At 37.1% G+C, this 14,215-nt stretch overlaps 1 non-coding gene and 1 pseudogene across 1 annotated transcript; both read right to left on the bottom strand.

Annotated features, from left to right (window-relative positions):
• Positions 1 to 4,116: 4,116 nt before the first annotated feature.
• Positions 4,117 to 5,241, bottom strand: LOC123648479 (annotated as a pseudogene).
• Positions 5,242 to 13,758: 8,517 nt separating this feature from the next.
• LOC123631102 lies at positions 13,759 to 13,865 on the bottom strand. Its single transcript, XR_006732977.1, has one exon. It is a non-coding gene; the product is annotated as a U6 spliceosomal RNA (small nuclear RNA).
• Positions 13,866 to 14,215: the final 350 nt, after the last annotated feature.

The following is a 14,215-nucleotide window of genomic DNA, read 5'->3' as shown; positions in this document are numbered from 1 at the left end:
ATGGGTAAGCCAATTAAGAATCGCTAAATATTTTTCTTGAGGTGTCATCAAAAGTTAAGCTTTAATAAGGAATAGAAATTCAAGAGAAGTTTTACAACATATACAACACATAATTGAAGAGACATGCTGAATCAGGATTTCAGAGAATATTCTTATGATTGTATATTTTATGTTTGTATTCTTTCATACATAGCAGCTTTTAATATATAATTCTTAACTTGATAAGGAAGCTTACTGCTATGAAACCAAAAATGTTTACTTGAAGTCTGAAATGGACTAAACTGGATGGAATTTATTCCAAAGAGGCCTCGGTGATGCTTATATCATAAAAACCCACATAGAAATAGAAGAGGAGTTAAGTATAGTCATTAAAGCACAAGGTGTGAAAATAAGTATTCAGTAAATGCTACCTTGATCCAAATAGTGAAAAAATCGGGGAGGTATGCTGAGAGTAAAAGAAACTTTTAGATCCATGTAAATTTGATTGATAACCGGGCATATGAAAAGCAAAGCTGGATCAGATTAGGCCGGACAAAGTACAAATAGAACTTGAAATAATAACTTTGATGAAGGAGAAAAGGCACAGGAGTAGAGGAAATAAATTATTTAGTGACTAAAGTTAACTATGGAGATTGGTGGTCATGTATTTCAGTGGTGTGCACCTTGTTTATAGCCACAAACCAAATTCATTACAGTTTTTGATTAAAGACATTACAGGTGTAGAGACTCTGGTAGTTAGAATCATAATATTTACAGGCTCTGGAGGTTGGAGCTTAATAGTAAAGATTAGAGCGCTAAAATTTCACTACCTTTGTACTTGAGGTAGTCCCAGAAAATAGTGGATTACTTTCCCTTTGGTAATAAAACAGGTAACAGTGTCAGTAATTTCAGAAAGAAAAAAAAAACAAAAAACACCAACATAATGGCCATTATATTTACAGTTGAATACAGAAATCAGATATTTCATTCTAATTACAGTGGAATGAGGATTAGTTGAAAAATCCTATTTTTCCCCCACATAACAGAAGACTAGTACTTCTATTAATGATTATCTTCACTCACAAACAATATCAATGCAGGTTTAAAGAAACAGAATTTTCAGGAGAAAAATTATAATAGCAATGGCAATACTGATTATATCAATAGTCATTAATTACTTTAACTTAGTTTTTAAGTTTAAAAGTATATTTTCAATTTAGGGATACCACAGGAATTATTCTAAGCACTTAGACTGAAGATGAATTTATCAAGTTGGGACTCAAGGAGCAGCAAGAGTAAGAAAGAAGGTATATGTGATGGTATACTCGAAAGACTAGCGACAGAAAGGCAACTGAAACCACCAGGAGAACATGGTCCTGAAATATTTATTTTTCCATTCATCAAACTATGAAAATAAAGGGGAGAGGAAAAAGTAAGAGAGTAGTCTTAAATTTTTTTAAAAAATGGTTAAATGATTTACTTCTCAAAGTATTTTGAAAAGATCAATAATCTTGGTTGAAATTATTTTTCTCAGAAAACTGTATGTTTTTGAATAGTAATAGGAGGAAAAAGTTGTAAAATCCTTTAATACTTTTATCTTAAATAGCTAAATGTACTGCTTAATTTTAAATCAGGCCATGTTATCATTAAATATTCACTTTTGAATTTTATTTAATGAATATTTATAGAGCACCTTTTATATACAAATGGAAGTACACAGATAAACAAGACAAAGTATTGTGCTAGAAATTTAGGGGGTTCAAATGGTAAAAGCCAACTCAAACCAGCATAAGTAAAATAATGGAGGGGAGTGGGTTGTGGGGAGTTGTGCTTTTATCCTCAGGCCCAGCTGAGTTTCCAGGAACTCCCACAACTATCATGTTGCCTCAGTGCTGGTCCTATTTGTAAGCAGTCTCTCCCCTTGTGGTAGCAAGTTAACCATTGGCAGTTCTAGGCTTTCTTCATTTTCACGGCTTATTACCGCTGTGAAAAGAGTCTCCTACCCAACACTTCAAAGAAACTCCTGAGGAAGACTGATTAGCTTGGCTTGTCTCATTAATTCATCCCCCAAACAGTTACTGGAGCCATAAGGTTGAAGATCTATTTAGGAGGCTTCACTCCAGCCATGTGGAGTGAGAATGAAGTGAGGAGATAGTTCCTCAAAGAGATGCTAACTGGACATAAACCAAGTGTATACCCCAGATGGTTAGAAGAGCTCTTTATGTGAGATGAATAAGAAGATCTGAGTTTAGTCCTCACTGTACTGATTTGTACCTTTAGTCACCCAATCTCAATAACTCTCAGTTTCTTGTAAAGTGGGATCATAAACAGTTGTTCTCAAAAGATAATGGAATATTCTGTTCACCAAATGACAATTCCAGGAAAGCACAGTTTCCTAGTTTTACTACTTCTTCACTAGTACTCCTTCTTGTTGTCTTTTGCTGAATCCTTCTCTTGTAGTTGATCTCTAAATGTGGAACTGACCTGCTCTCCCGACATCTCTTTCTCATGGGCTTAAATACTGTCTATAGATCCATTCTAAATATTTACTCCAACTCTGACTTCCTGAAACTCCAGAATCACGCACCTAAATATCCACTTGATATTTCTGCTTGGATGTTTAATAGAACCAAAACAGAACTTCTGATATCATGAACTCTCAAACCCACTTCCTCCTGTGTGACACCCATACTAGTAAACAGCATTGCAAACCATGCAAATACTTAAGACAAAACTCTAGGAATTTTTCTTAATTTTGTTTTTTTCTTTATCCTTCTCATCTACCTTATTGACAAATCATGTAAATTCTACTTCCAGAATTTATCCTCTCTCCAACGTTATTATCAACACTTGGGCTAGACTTAGCCCAAGTGATAATTGTCTCTTGGCTTGACTATTAGCTTCCCAATTGATCTCCCTTGACTTCTTATACCCCATTCTCTGCAAAACAGCCATATTATTCATGATAAAATGTAACTTAGGTCACATCACACAAAACTTTCAAATCTTACTCAGCTTCCTATCTCACTTGAAGTAAAAGCCCTCATCTCTAGTTACTACGTACTAAGCCCAACATGATCTGGCCCGTATTATCCTTCACGTCTCATCTCTGACCATTCCTATTCCTCAACCACACTAGCTCATTCTTGCCATAGGGGTTTTGTTCCAGCTTCTCCTTTGTCTACTCTTCTTCATGTTCTCAAGCCTGATTCATTCTAGTTAGCTATCAGTTCAAATGTCATCTTTGCAGAATGTTGTTCTCCAATTACTCAATCAAATGTTACCACCCAATCTTACTCTGTTACAGAAGTCTACAAACTTTTTCTATAGAGTACTAGATAGCAAATATTTTAGGCTTGGTAGGCCATATGTTTTTCCATCACAGCTAATTGACCTTGGTGTTGCAGCAGGAAAGTAGCAATAGACAAATATGTAAACAAATGAGTGTGGCTGTATTCGGATAAAACTTTATTTGCAAAAACAGGCCAACGTTGTTTGTCCATTCATGCTTAGTCACATCAAACTGTCTGGATACTGTGCCTAATAGAATGTTATTTGTGCACTGTGTTTTCCTTCATTAGGATTTAAACTCTATTAGAGCAGCAGCAACCTTGCTTATCTCATGAATTAATTTATTCTCAACACCTAATGCCTACAGCATGGAGGGAAATACTTATTGAATGAATGAAAAAAATAAATGAATAAAACTGGCGTACAAAATTGAAAACACTGCAGAATATTTAAAACACTTCAGAGAGCTTATCTAATTTTTCATTAGGATAAGAAAAATTAGAAAATTATTATTATAAGTAGATGATTTTACTATTTAAAGGCTGGCCTTTATTTTTTTTTCCCCTAAAGGACAATTTACATATCTCCCTCGCCCTTTCCTTTAAGCTGATGTGACAATTTTCTGTAATAAACTACTTAAAGAGAAGTTTTGATCAAGAATGGCAAAAAAAAAATCACTGCTTTTAAAAAACCCAACACTTTCACCAATTTTATACTCAAACGAAACCACACAACATTTGCACGAAATGTATTTTCAGTGTTTCCGAGGGGCTGGCTTTCCTCAGCATCCAATGGCAGAGCCACGGTCGCCCACACCATTTGTCACGCTGGATGGCAGAGGCTCACTCAGCTTCCTGCTATCTGGAGGCCCTGGGTAGAAGACTCCAAGGTCTTGAAATCCCAAATTGTCATGGCTCCATGGACGCCAGTAGTGCAAAATTTGCGACAATCTTGCTTGTTCACCTCATCAGTAGACACTTGAGTGATGCTGATCTGGCGCAGCGTCTCCGGGGCTGCACTGTGGCCCGCGGTGGTGGCCCTCTGGTCCGCGTGGCGGAAACGTTCCCGGCATACGTGCTGCTGGATGCTCTGGTTTGGACTCTGTAACTCGGAGACAAAGGTCAGGCAGCCGCGGTCGCCGTAGTTAAAGAGCACTGGGCAGTTGGCGCGGCCAGCGGCCACAGCGCTATTCTCCGAGACAAACGATGCTCAGGAGCGGCAGGAACTCTGTCTTCAGAGTTGAGACCTGCACACTTTTTGAGGCATCAGCAGCAGATACAGCTCTGTCGTGACTGACCCAGGCCGGGCGGCTCTCACTGGCTGAGAAGCTGTCCCTATGGGCCCAGCGGCCAGTGCCACTGTCCCCAAACTCTGACATCAGCTGACCAAAAGGCATCTTGCTGCCCCAGGGTGCACTGGCTGGCTTTTCATCCACTTCTATAATATACGCAGAAAACACTCTGCATTTGAAGTCACGTGATCCTCTGCCAGCAAAGCACTGTTGGGATGCCAGTCCAAGCTGGGGACTGCGGAGCCAGGCGGCGTTTTAATGCGCCTGCTTACCCGCCAGTCATCTCAGCCTCCGGGGAACAAACAGACGAGTGAGTCATGCTCCACTTCCCACAGCAACTCTGCTCTCTAGCGGGGGCCGCTTCACACAAGTGGCTGCGCGTTTCACGCTCAGGATCACCAGGGCTGGCTCCCAGACACCGTCCTGCTGGCTCCAGGCAGGCATCGCGGTCTGCCCCGCAAGTGACCATGCGGTCGCTCTTGGGAGTCCAGTTAATACCGTGATGTCCCCGCTGTGCTCCTGAGGTCATGACCCTTCACCCACGGGCCCCCGTTTTCCCTATAGATGTGCACTTCGAGATTATTGGGGCTAAGGGCAATTGGAGTACGGTCCCTGTTCCAGTCATGACAGGTGACTGGCTCTAGTAAAAACTGATGTAGGGACATTATTCTCAGTGTTTTCAAAGAATAGGAAGCTGGGGTGGGGGCAGTCCGGACGGATCGGAGCAGAGAATTCGTGGACTCTGGTCAGTAGACGCGAGCAGGCTCCACGGGCACGGGCAGAGGACCTGCATTTATTCTTTAGGTATAATTGTATTACATAATGACAGAAAGCACAAAGGGAAATTTAAATCATGATTACACAGTGTGTGTGTGTGTGTGTGTGTGTGTGTGCGCGCGCGCGCATGCGTGCATGTATATATCTATATGTATAGATATACATATTTTACAAATTCTATTCATTTTTGCTTTATATTGAGGCATTTCTCTTAAGCCAGTGGTTCTCAACCTGTGATTTTACCCCCCAAAGGACATTTGGCAATGTCTGGAGAAACCTTTGATTATCACTTCTTGTGGGAGCGGGGAGTACTACTAGCAGCTAGAGGAGGGACGCCAGGGATGCTGCTAAATATCCTACAATGCACAGAACAAACCCCACAATACAGAATAATCTTGTCTCAAATGTCAATAGTGCTGCGGTTAAGAAACCCTATCTTGCCTTGTTTCCTATGAAAATAGATCTTTGTTGTTACTATTTTTAGAAAAATTCCCATGGAATTTCAGGATTCTATCTAAATCTGTGGACTAATTTTGAAAAATTGTAAGCAGGCAAATTGTGTTTCCCAAAGGCCATAACTTTTGTATGAGATACAAAGCAATTCTAGAGGGTTCACTTCATTTGGGGGGAAAAAAGAAAAACTTTGCTGCCACATTTGTATTCCAAGAACATTCAGCCAATCAGACAAGCTCTTTAGAGGAGTCAGACTTCAGATTGCCTGCTCATGGACTCATATAACATTGAATGCCTACCACATTTCATAATATTCATTGGCCAAGTGACAATAATGACAGTAAATTTAAGCTGACATCCTATTGCAGCAACAAAACAGGAAAGGAAGGAAGGAGCATTCCAAGGGCAAGAACAATACAGCAAATATCCTTTTATAGTTTTCATGTAAGCCCAGTGACTTTGTTGTTACATTGCCGCTACCATCCATTGTTGAGTTAAACTGGCTCCGTGCCACAATATCTCAACAAGTTAGCCTCAGACAAACAATGCTACAGTTTCTTGACACTTGATGCTAGACGTAATTTTTCTCGTATTTCTGGTTTTTAGATCTCCATACAAAATAGCACGAAACTCTTGGTCTAAATACATACCTATTATTGAGGATAATAAAAAATAACTTTTAAAACCATTTAACTCATACTTCCCTAACATAGTGGGGAAGCAGGTGTGTGTGTGAGAGAGAGAGAGAGAGAGAGAGTGGCAGGAGAGGAAGTCTAGAAGGCAACCAAAGGCAAGGTTTGTACATCTTGATGCTGTTTGTATCATTAAATAAGTAACAGGTATTGGACACAAATAATATGGGCAATTAAGTTTTCATAAAACTCTAGGGTGCTTCATTATTTAGATTCTACTCCTATCACTGCGATTATTCCTTCCCTGCCTGCTTCTCAGGATTGTCTTCCTTCTGTTTTCTCTTGTGGATATCTCTTAAAGTTCTGTCTTTGATCTCTCTCACCTCATTCTGTATCTGCTTTAGTGTTTCATCTGTTCTGCTGGCTTCAACTGTCACTTTCCTGCCAACGACTTTCATGTCTTTATCTTCACCTTTAACCAACCTCAGAAATACCTATTTTTCATTTTTAATAGCTATGGATATATCTATTTGGAAATCTTCTTGGTACCTTAATTGCATATGTCCAAAACTCACCTCATAGCTTGTAGACCTTTTCCACTTATGCCCATCTCGTTTATCCCATTGAACAATACAGAAATATGGAAGTTACCCTGGCCCTTCCTTCTCTCTAATGTACAATTTCCAATCCATCATAAAATGCTACTCTTCTATCTCTGAAATATTCTTAAATGGGTTCACTTTTCCCTGTTTTCCACTGCATCGACCACACTGGTCTATATTACCACTTCATCCTGTGATTATGATACTTTCATGCTTAAAATTTTTCAATATTATCCTATTGCTCTTTGGGTAATAGACCCTTTAACACCAACTATAAGGATCTGCATGGTCTAACTCTTTCTTCCCTCTCTTGTCTAAGAGCGCACCTCCCCTTCCCTCACCCTCTACTTATAGCCACATGACCATCCTTCCATTTCTTACACAGCCATCTTCCTACTTCTTTCCACAAGGTACTGTGGTGGTGATGGTGGTTGTTTTTACAGCACACAAACAATCTCTATTTTGGAAGATCTTTTACTTCCCTCTTCTTCTATATGGCTCCTGGTACTTGTCCTTTACATTTCAGTTTAAGAGTCATTTTAGTAAGGCTGGGTGCGGTGGCTCATGCCTGTAATCCTAGCACTCTGGGAGGCCAAGGTGGGAGGATTGCTTGAGATCAGGAGTTCAAGACCAACCTGAGCAAGAGTGAGACCCCATCTCTACTAAAAATAGAAAAATTATCTGGGCATGGTGGTATGTGCCTTTAGTCCCAGCTACTTGGGAGGCTGGGGCAGGAGGATCGCTTGAGCCTAGAAGTTTGAGGTTGTTGTGAGTTAGGCTGACGCCACGGCACTCTAGCCCAGGCAAGAGAGTGAGACTCTGACCCTCCCCCCAAAAAAGAGTCATTTTTGTGGGGCAAGCACTACCCCTAGAATCACTAGAAGTACTCCTTTTTATTGAAGTCTCAATTGTAACTAGGTATCTCCTCTTTACAGTGTTTCTCATATTTGTTATACTTTTAAGTTTATATTTGTTTCTATTATTAAACAGCACAGATGTCTTCTCCAGTAGACTATAATCTATCTGTTTGCACTTATCGTTTTATCTACATCACTTAGCACAGTTTCTGGTACCTAGTAGGATATTAATAAATATTTCTTTAAAATATAAATGTGTATTAAACTCATCATTTTGACACATCAATCTGTCCCCAAATGTTCAACATTTCTGAATTATCCAATTCTTATTGTATTACTATCATCTCCTAAACTCTAGGCCCGTATTTTCAGATTTCCTTGACTTCTCTCTCTCTCTCTCCCTTGCTACCTACACCTGTGTTGCCAGGTACCATGAATTCTCCTTCTAGAGCACATTTCCTGTAAACTTTCTCAATGTCATTGCTGCTATCTCCTGGTGCAGTGCTCCCCATCCTGTCTCTGGGGTATTGCAAAATCAACCACCTGGATTCCACATCTAATCTCTTCTTATGTCAATATTTCTTCTAGTTTTCCAAAAACAATGTTTATGTTGCTCCTATGATCAAAACGATTTTAGGGTCCCAGCTGTCTCTATTTGATACAGTATCCAGCATTCAGCTTCTCCATGATCATGACTCAATGAACATTTGCCTCTTTAAATTATCTGTAAACATTCTCTTTTTCACATCCTGTATACCAACCAAACTGAAATATTTTGTGTACCAAATGCATGCTTTGTGTTTACCACTTCCAGAAGTTTCTCTATAATAATTTCTCCCTATAGCTTCTTGTCCTTCAGACACAAATTCTACTTCCTCTGCAGTCTTTTCTGATTCTTCCATTCAGACATATCTTCCTCAAATGAACCACTACAAAACTTTTCACCTTGTAATAGCTTGAATTCATGTCTTCTTTCCTTTTCTAGTCTATCTTCTTACAGTCCAGGACTTTTCTTATTTATCAATGTATAGAGTACAATGTTTAATGCCAGGGCTTTGGACATAAATGATGTTCAGTAGATGGTTATATTTAATGAATGGCTTTCTTTCCTTCTTTATTTCTCCTATATAGCTTTAGTCTATGAAGGATAAATATTTTCTTATGTATTTTATGTTTTTCTTTCGATTTTTCTGTATTTTTTTGAAAAGACACCCAAAAATTAAAAGTTTATGAAGTCTGTCTAATTTACCTTTTTTCAAAACAGGCAAAATGACAACAGTAAGATCTTACTTATGATGAGAACAATGAGCATAAACAATTGTTAAAAATTTGTACTTAGCAAATTAAAAAAAAACTGAAAGCATACCATGTATCTTCTCAAACTACAGTAGAATAAAACTAGAAATCAATTTTAAAAGGAACTCTCAAAACTATACAAATATGTGAAAGTTAAACAATCTGCTGCTAAATGATCTTTTGATCAATGATGAAATCAAGATGGAAATAAAAAAATTTTTGAATTGAATGACAATGGTAACACAAGCTAACAAAATCCCTGGGATACAGTAAAAGCAGTGATAAGAGGGAAGTTCATAGCACTAAATGCCTACATCAAAAAGACAGAAAGATCACAAATTAACAACCTGATGCCTCACTTCAGGGAACTAGAACATTACAGCTGATAACACAGAAATACAAAAGATCATCCAAGACTATTACAAATACCTCTGTGTACACAAATTACAAAATCTAGAGGAAATGGATAAATTTTTGGAAACATACAACCTTCCAAGCTTGAATCAGGAAGGAATAGAACTCCTGAACAAACCAATATCAAGTAACTAGATTGAATCTGTAATAAAAAACCTCCCCCCAATACAGCCCAAAACCAGATAGATTCACAGCCAAATTCTACCAGACCTACAAAGAACTACTATCTATCCTACTGAAAGTTTTCCATAACTTGGAGAAGGAGGGAATTCTCCCTAACTCATTCTATGAAGCCAGTATCACACTGATACCAAAGCCAGAAAAGAACACGACAAAAAAAGAAAACTAAAGAACAATATCCCTCATGAACATAGAAACAAAAATTCTCAACAAAACACTACCAAATCAAATCCAGCATCACTGCAAAAAAAATTCACCACAATCAATTGAATTTCATCCCAGGGATGCAAGGATGGTTTGACATATGCAAATCAATAAATGTAACTCACCACATAAACAGAATTAAAAATGAAAACCATATGATCATCCCAATTGTTGCAGAAAAACCGTTTGATAAAATCCAGCACCCTTCATAATAAAAACCCTTAAAAAACTAGGCATAGAAGGAACATACCTTAAAATAACAAAAGCCATATGTGACAAACTCACTGCCAACATTATATTGAATAGGGTAAAGTTGAAAGGATTCCTTTTAAGAACTGGAACAAGCCAAGGATGCCCACTCTTGCCACTTCTATTCAACATAGTACTTACTAGAAGTCCTAGCCAGAGCAATCAGGCAAAAGACAAAAGCAAAGGGCATCCATATAGGAAAAGAGGAAGTCAAACTATCCCTGTCTGCTGATGACATGGTCTTATATCTAGAAAAGCCTAAATATTTCTCCAAAAGACTCCTAGAATTGAAAAATAAATTCAGTAAAGTCTCAGGTTACAAAATTAATGTACACAAATCAGTAGCATTTCTACACATAATAACAGTCAAGCTGAGAAATCAAATCAATAATTCAATACCATTTACAATAGCTGAAAAATAAAATCAAATACCCAGGAATATACTTAACCAAGGAGGTGAAAGATCTCTATAAGGAGGACTATAAAACACTGTTGAAAGCAATCATTGATGACACAAAGAAATGGAAAAACACTCCATGCCCATGAATTGGAAGAACCATTATTGTTAAAATATCCATACGGACCAAAGCAATCTACACATTCAATGCAATCCCTATCAAAATTTCTATGTCATTTCTCACAGAATTAGAAAATACAATTCCAAATTTCATATGGAACCAAAAAAGAGCCTGAATAGTCCTAAACAAAAAGAAGAAATATTGAGGCATCACATTACCTGACTTCAAATTATACTGCAAGGCTATAGTAACCAAAGCAGCATTATACTGGTATAGAAGAAGTAGACATATAGAGCAAGGGAACAGGGTAGAAACCCAGAAATAAAACCATATACCTACAACCAACTGATCTTTGACAAAGCAGACAAAAACATACACTGGGTAAAGAATCCCATATTCAATAAATTGTGCTGGGAAAACTGGAGAGCCACATGCAGAGGGGAATGAAAATAACAGCCCAGGAAAACTTTAAGTGGCTTTTACTGCAATAATTATCTTTCAACTGTTTCTTGAGGATGATAAATATGGGTGTTCTTGACATGTTAAACCAGGACAACTTACTATAGTATTCATTTCCATGGTAGTCAACCTAGAAACTGTAACTTTGAATTGCTTAACACATCAGATGTTTCCTTCGTTTCTGAAAAACATACTAACCTTAAAGCAAAAAAATAGTATTTTTAACAATTATATTCTACCATGTGATTTGGTAGACCTATTTTCTATTAAGATACTTCTATATAATAAAGCAGCTTTTATGTTCTATTTTAAGTATTCTTTCCACATAATCCACGTAAGTATTATGTTTTTTTTGCTAAGCAGATATCCAGTTTTTTTTTTTTTACCTTAAATGTCTTTTATATACTTGATTGCTTTAAGCCATATGTACACATATACACATTTCAGTATGGTTAGTAAAGTGCATACAGTATAAAAGATTTATAGATTAAAATGAGAATGTGAAAGTATAGAGTATAAAGTTTAAATACCATCTCTAAAGAGTCTACACATATGGTGGTAAAACCACAAAACAACCAATGCATGAAAATCTTTCCTTTTTAAGTTTTGGCTTTTCCAAACAGAGTTTAAAACCATTGAAGGTCTTTCTGTGAAGTAAATTTAATGTGCTTATATGGAAGTGTTTAAAAATAAAATAAATCCATCTTTGCACCATTTTAAAATTTAACTCTTGCAGCCATAGAACCTAGAGTGACCGTCATCTTTCAAAATTGAGGTGTGGAATGGAAACAATCTATTATTTCTTAAGATGCCTTAGTATGTGGCAAGAGAAAAGTTTATTCACTTAAAAATGAAATTAAAATAAAGAAATTTTACTCTATTATTTGTGGATTTTTTTGGCTTTTATTTATTTTTTTAATTTTAGGATATTATGAGGGTACAAACGTTTTGGTTACATTTTATGTCTTTGCCTCACCCAAGCGAGGATTAGAAGCATGCCCTTTCCCTCTACAATGCTCACCATGTCCATCATTTGTGAATTTACTCCCCCAACCCCCTAATCCCTGGAGAATATTACTACTGTGTGAGCACCATAGTGTTGATCAGTTAGCGCTAATTTGATGGCAAGTACATGTGGAGGCTATTACTCCATTCTTGTGATACCTCACTGTGGATAATGGGCTCAAGTTCAATCCAGAAAAATATAAGAGGTGCTAGATCACTGTCGTTTCTTATAATTGAGTAATATTCCATTGTATACATATACCAAATTTTAATAATCCACTCATGAATTGACAGACACTTGAGTTGTTTCCACATCCTTACAATAGTGAATTGTGCTTCCATGAACATTCGGGTGCAGACGTCTTTATTATAGAATGTCTTTTGCTCTTTTGGGTAGATGACTAATAGTGCGATTGCTGGATCGAATGGTATTTCTACTTTTAGCTCTTTGAGGTATCTCTAAATTCTTTTCCACAGAGGTTGCACCAATTTGCAGTCCCACCAGCACTGTAAGAGTGTTTCTGTCTCTCCACGTCTTCCCCAGCATTTGTTGTTTTGGGATTTTTTGATAGAGGCCAATCTCACTGGGGTTAGGTGATATCTCATTGTGGTTTTGATTTGAATTTCTCTAATGATTAGAGATGTTGAGTATTTTTTATATGTTTACTGGCCATTATTGTGTCTTCTTTTGAAAAGTTTCTGTTCATGTCCTTTGCCCATTTATTGATGGGGTTGTTTGATTTTTTCTTGTTAATTTTTTTAAGTTCTAGATAGATTCTTGTTATCAGCCCTTTATTGGATGTGTAGAGAGCAAATATTTTCTCCCATTCTGTAGGTTGTCTATTCACTCTAATGATAGTTTCCTTGGCTGTGCAGAAGCTTTTTAATTTGACCAGATCCCATTTATTTATTTATTTTTTTGCTGCGGTGATTGCTTTGGGGGGTTTTCTTCAAAAATTCTTTGCCTAGTCCAATGTCTGAATGGGTCTTCCCAACATCTTCTTCTAGAATTCTTAAGGTTTTTCATGCCTTAGGTTTAAGTCTGTTATCCATCTTGAATTGATTTTTGTGAGAGGTGAGAAGTGGGGGATCCAGTTTCATTCTCTGCATGTAGCTATCCAGTTTCCCCAGCACCATTTATTAAAAAGAGATCCTTTTCCCCAGTGTATATTTTTGTCTGCTTTGTCAAAAATTAGATTACCATATGCAGATGGTTTCATCTCCAGATTCTCAGTCCTGTTCCAAAGGTCTATCTCTCTATTCTTATGCCAGTACCATGCTGTTTCAGTTATTATAGCCTTGTAGTACAACTTGAAGTCTGGTAGACTGATACCTCCCAGTTTGTTCTTTTTACTTAAGATTGCTTTGGCTATACGAGGTCTTCTCTGGTTCCATACAAAGTGTAGAATTATTTTTTCTAGATCTGTAAAGAATGATGATGCTACTTTGATAGGGATTGCATTAATTCTGTAGATCACTTTAGGTAGTATGGACATTTTAATGATATTGATTCTACCAATCCATGAGCAAGGTAGATTTTTCCATCTGTTTAAAAATATGGAATGCTTAACAAATTTGCGTGTCACCCTTATGCAGGGGCCATGCTAATCTACTCTGTATCATTCCAATTTTAGAATATGTGCTGGCAAAGCGAGCACTCCATTGTTTGTTTTAAAGTTAATTTCACACTTATTTGTTAATTCCTTCTCAGGTAAAGGCACTAAGTAACTTATTTAAAACACTGGGATCAGTAAAATGTTGATAAAAAGACTTTATTTTATAATAGTAATGGCCAAATTGAATTACTAGAACATCTCCTTCTTTAATAATAACCGAAGTGACAATTACTACTATTATTGTTATTTCTATATTTGAGAGCATTTTACAGTTTCTATTTTTTAGTTTATGAAAGTTATGAAAGTTATTTTGTAATATACAAATTTGACTTGGGTATAATAGGTAACTTATATTTTGAAAACCTTAGTTTGTACTTATTATTTAATGGGTA

This window comes from Lemur catta, chromosome 1 (assembly GCF_020740605.2).
Source record: "Lemur catta isolate mLemCat1 chromosome 1, mLemCat1.pri, whole genome shotgun sequence".
Taxonomy (NCBI): domain Eukaryota; kingdom Metazoa; phylum Chordata; class Mammalia; order Primates; family Lemuridae; genus Lemur; species Lemur catta.
Note: the sequence above shows the minus strand (reverse complement) of the source record. Positions and strands in the feature narration are given on the sequence as shown.